Consider the following 5,891-nt stretch of genomic DNA (forward strand, 5'->3'; position numbering starts at 1 on the left):
TATCATTTTCACTGTTTTTTTTTTTGTTGTTGTTGTTTTGCCAGTATCATGCTGATTTTATCACAGTAGCTTTGTAGTATAATTTCAAGTCAGGAATTGTGATGCTTCCTGCCTCGCCTTTGGTGCCCAGAATTGCTTTTGCTATTCTAGGTCTCTTGATTCCAAATGAATTCCAAATGTTTTCTCTAATTCTGTGAGGTATGCTAATTGTATTTTGATTGGAATTGCATTAAATCTGTATAACAATTTGGGAGTATGGCCATTTTCACTATGTTGATTCTTCCTATTCATGAGCAAGGGATATCTTTCCATTTTCTAATATCCTCTTCAATCTCTTTTTTCAAGTTACTGTAATTTTCAATGTATAGATCTTTTACTTCCATTGTTAGATTGATTCCTAAGTATTTCATTTTTTGGATGCTATTATAAAACGTGTGGTTTCCTTCATTTCTCTCTCTGTGAGTTTGTTGCTTGTGTATAGGAATGCTATTGATTTTTGAGTGTTGACTTTGTATCCAGCTATGCTTCTGAATTTTGTTCTTAAGTCTAGAAGTCTTTTGGTGGAGTTTTTGGGGTCCTCTATGTAGAGTATCCTGTTATCTGCAAGTAACGATCATTTAACTTCTCCTTTCTTATCCTTATTCCTTTTATTTCTCTCTGTTCTCTAATTTCTATGGCTATTGTTTCCAGAACTATATTGAAGACGAGTGGTTGTAGTGGACATCCTTGGCTTGCTCCTGATTTTGGAGTGATAGCTTTCAGTTTTTGACCACCCAGTGTGATGTTAGCTGTTCATTTGTCATAGATGGCTTTTATCAGGTTGAGATAAAGATTATCTTTTCCAATTTTCTGTAGGGTTTTTAGCCTGAATGGGTGCTGGACTTTGTCAAATGCTTTTTCTTCATCTATTGAGATCATCATATGATTTTTATCTTTGGCTCTGTTCATATGATGTATTACATTTATTGATTTATATATGTTGAAGCATCCCTGCATGCTAGGATGAATCCTACTTGGTCATGGTGTATAACATTCTTGATATTTGCTGCATTCTGTTTGCCAGTATCTTATTAAGGCTTCCCTAGGAGATGTCTGTTCTTCAGGGATGTCTTCTAGATGTGTTTCTTTATACCTAGACTTTAATCTCAAAAATAAACCACCTTAAATTTCTATTTCTTACAGCTTATATTATTTTCTTTGAGGTTTTGAAGTATATGTTATGTTTTAGATCTAAAATGTCCACCAATACCTTGTGTGTGGAAGGTGAGTGGGTCTTGGGAGGTGCTATCACTGACTTGCAGTTAGGAGATGAGCCTGGCTGGAGGCGCAGCACTGGGGTGGATTGGAAGGGTGTGTTCCTGTCTGGTTCCTTCTTTTCTGTTTCCTGGCCACCACCAATTGAACGCATGTATCCTCCTCCAGGCCCCTCTGCCATCCTGCTTCTGCCCGTAGGGCCAGTGGCCCCGGACTGAGACCGTGAGCCAAGTCAGCGCTTCCTCCTCTGAACAGTGGGCATCAGGCATGGTCTTGTGTGGTAGGAAAAGCACCTAGCGCAGCGTGCATTTGCTGATTATCTCTTTTTATTTTTATATTTTGTTTTTAGTAGATTTATCTAAGTTGAATCTGACTCTTTCATTTACTACTTTTTTCTCCTAAAAAGTATGAAGGTTTCATCTTTATTATTTCCTTGCTCTTAACTGTTAGTTCTTTCTAATTTCTTAAAAAATTTCTTTTTAAATTAAAAATATTTATACAAATTAAATTCTGATTTAAGGTGGATAATGCTTGGTGGAGTTTAAAATTTATATAGAATTAAAATATATAACAGTGGTATAAAAGTGAAGAAGAGAATAGAAAAAAGGGTTTGTAGTGTTCTGAGATCCTTCACTTCTCTAGGAAAAAGGTAAAAGTGCAAACTAATATTAACTTTTGGTAACTCAAGGGTGTATACTACAATTTATGGAGTAATACTAAAAGAAGAAAAAAAAACAAAATAGAAAATAGGTAAAGTATCAAAAAGAAGATAAAAAGGCCAGGTGTGGTGGCATACGTCTGTAATCCCAGCACTCGGGAGGCTGAGGCAGGGGGATCATTGAGAGTTCGAGACCAGCCTGGGCTACAAAGTGAGCTCAAGGCCAGCCTGAATTGCACAGCAAGAACCTGTCTCCAAAAGACAAAAAACAAAAACAAAAACAAAATAATCAAAGGAAGACAAAAAAGAACTAAGTGGGATAAATAGAAGTCATATCATAGAATGGTAGATTTAACTGAAATATATTGTTAAATAAATTTAAATATTGAGATTCTTTTCAATTTTTATTTTCTATTAGTACATGTTTGCAGTACAGAAGGACTGTCATGTCCAACAGGTGAGGCCATTATCAGCAGGGGCAGTGGGAAATCACAGAAGAAGAAGAAAGCCATGTCCATGTGCACTGCCCATCCTAAGAGGAACGTGACCACACTCCCATCTGCCCTGCCTGTTTGGAGAAGCACAGCTGCACTACTTCCACACCCAAATTCTTGAAGGTAGCAAACTCCTCCCACCCCTTTAAATTCTTTGTTCTACCCTCAATTCCTGCTGATTCTGCTCTTTGAACTCAGCCCACTCCCACGGCAGTGAAGAAACAGCCATGGTTGCTTGCTTATATAGCACTTTCTCAGGTGATCTCTCTCCCCTTCTGTGCCTCTAACAGTGATTACATTTCTTGTGGGGAGCTAGATTTTTAGAAGAATAAAGGAAATGAAATCCAACTAACTATATGTTATTTACATGAAATACTTAAAAGTAAAGGATATGGAAAAGTTGGAAGTAAAAGAATGGAAAAAGGTAGTCCCTCCCTGCAAAAAAGAACAACCCTTCCCTCCAAAAAACGTGGTATAGCTATGTTACTATCTAGTAAAATCGACTTTGAGGCAATACATATTATTAGAGATAAAGAAAGTAACTTCACATTAATACAACCCATGGTTTATGAGAATAATTCATCATTGTAAAATTTAAATATGTCTAACAATACAGCATCAAAATATGGGGAAACACTGGAAAAATTATGAGAACTACACAGTCATAATGAAATAGTTTAGATCTTCTCTGTAACTGATAGACAAGTCAGACAAATGATCAGCAACACTGTAAATGATTTGGACACCCAAATCACATGCATCAGCAAGGCAAATTACATTAGAGTATAGTAACAAACAACCCTAAAATCTTCACACTTCTTAACAATGAAGTTTAACTCAAGCTATATGTAAAGTCAGGGATTTTCTGTACAGAAAATAGTTCAAAAAATGTTTTATCCTCAATGGGGAGACAAAATTGAGACACCCAAAATAAAACTCTGGAGAATTTAATTCTCAGGTCTATTTGTTTCTTATAGCCAGGAACAGGTCTGATCCAGGAGATTCTGATCTGAGTTTTAGGCAATTTCAGTGCCTTGAGGAAATTCAGGGGAGATTTAATCTAGATTCTTAAAGTTGAGGGTCAGCCCTCAGGGACAACCAAATATCTCAAACCCAGTGACCTTCTCCTGCTCAGACAGAGCCGCCTCCTGCTCACTAATGTGAGAATAAGTGTGGAATCTTATCGGTGGTTTCTAACTGACTACCTGGCACTTGGGAGCCTCCTTATCAGCCAGTCCTAAGAAACCAACATACAACGCCCTGGGGAGATCTTTAGGTCACAGGAGAAGGGCACCACTTGGGATTTTTCCATGAACTCTTTCAGAATTATCTGTCCACACACTCATGCTCCTTCTCTGCAAACTGGATATTTATAAAAATGCTTAAGATTTTTTAGCCTCACATTCTTTCCATTGCACAGCTTCTTTGGGGAAGGAGCCATGCCCAATTTTCCTTTTTCTTTCTGTAGTTGTCACTTTGGGATTTTTTGTTATAAAGTTATACTACTTTTCTTTATTTGCTGTCAGTAAATATTTGGTTTATTTTTAGTGTATTTCATTAATTTCAGTAATTTCTGATAGAGAGAAAAAATCTGTAATTGGATTACAGCCATCTTGAATAGGGCAGTCTATTCTGCAGTAAATACAATTTTAAGGGAGAGATTTAGAAAAACTGGCTTAGCTTTGAGATTCTGGTTCTTTTCTTTTTCTTTAACTAGCTAAAAGGCCTGTGGGTCCTCAATGTCCATGCTCCAGAGAACTACTATCTGGAGGTTAAGGACTTCTAGTAAAAATGTCCTGATTCTCAAGAGCCTTTTCAGTATCCTATTATTTCACCTGACTATTATTTCAATAATGACTTGAAAGTCATTCTGCCAGTTCTTAAGACTTGTAAACTACATAAAGTACATTTGTTTATATAAATTTCACTCATTTCCATGTGCATAAAGAACCTAAGGATATACACCAAATATTTAAGAGTGATAACCCCAGGGAAATGGAATAAAGAGAAAAGAGTATATGGCCATTTCGTTATTTACTTTAACTTGTAATTTGAACTTTTTTCAAAGTAAATATGCACTTTGTAACTCTGTTAACATCAAAATTTAAAAAGATTTAAAGGAATTGCAATTGTAGGATTTTATCCGTACACATAGTTTTCTGAGTATCTGAAAAGAAGAGAAAGGACACTATTACTGTTGCACACCATATGAGCTACCCTCTTAGCCATTCCTTGCCTTATATCTCTTTAAAACCCCTGCACAGTTTAAGTTCCTTATTAACAAGAAAATGCAGTGTGCCATAATAGCCAAGTCTTATTCTTCTATTAAATTATTCAAACTACATACCTTTCTTTCTTTTCTCCATTTTTTCTTTTTCTTTTGTCTCTTTTTCATTTTTTCTTTGGTAGCATCTAAAAGTTTTAAGAAGAATTGTAAATTGTAGCTCTATTGTTAAACATTTTATTGGCTAAAGACTTTAAGCAATTAAAATAGTTAGGACTGAAGTTTTAATTAAGTTTATTAATGCTGGCTGGAAAATCCTGTATCCATAACAGATAAACTGTTTAGTTATAGCTATAGTATGGCTTGACTTTCCCCTCCAAAGGGCATGCTAAAATCTAATTGCCATTGTGATACTGGAAGATGAAGAAGTCTCTGCCCACAGGAATGGATTAACACCAGCATTACAGGAATGGTTAATTAACTCGGGAGTAGCTTTGTTGCAAAAGCAGGCTCTCTCAGAATATGCTCTCACCATTTGCTGCCTTCTGCCATGCTATGACTTAATAAGTAAGGAGACAATATGATGTTGACACATGTGCATCTAGTTTATTTCACTTATGAGCATGGTCTCAAATTGCATCCATTTCACTATAAATGTCTCAAGTTTGTCCTTCTTTATGGCTGAGCACATTTTTATCCATTCTTCATTTGATGGGCATTTGGGTTGTTTCTAAGACCTAGCTGTTACAAATTGTGCTGCCATAAACATGGGTGCACACATATTGCTGGGGTATGATGTTTTTAATTCTAGGAAGATACCTATTAGGGGAATATCTGGGTCAAATGGGACCTCTAATCCTAGTTTTTTAAGAAATCTCCACACTGGTTTCCACAGTAGTTGCACCAGTCTACACTTCCACCAAGAGTGGAGAAGGGTTCCTTTTTCCCCACAGCCCTACTAGCATTTGTTATTGGTTGATTTCTTGATGACAGACATTCTTTCTGGGGTGAGATGGAATCTCAGTGTTGTTTTAATTTGCATCTCTCGAATGACCAGTGATGTTGAACATTTTTTATATATTTATATGTTGCTTGTATTTCTTCATCTGAGAAGTGTGTATTCATCTCAGATGCCCATTTCTTGGTTGGGTCTTCAAATTTGGGAAGTCTGATTTTTTTTTTTTTTTTTTTTTTTTAGTTCTTTATATGTTCTTGATAGTAATCCTTTGTCTGAGAACACTGGCAAAGTTTTCCCCACACT

Source organism: Chinchilla lanigera, unplaced genomic scaffold (assembly GCF_000276665.1).
Source record: "Chinchilla lanigera isolate Chin_1 unplaced genomic scaffold, ChiLan1.0 scaffold00088, whole genome shotgun sequence".
In the NCBI taxonomy this organism is placed as follows: Eukaryota; Metazoa; Chordata; class Mammalia; order Rodentia; family Chinchillidae; genus Chinchilla; species Chinchilla lanigera.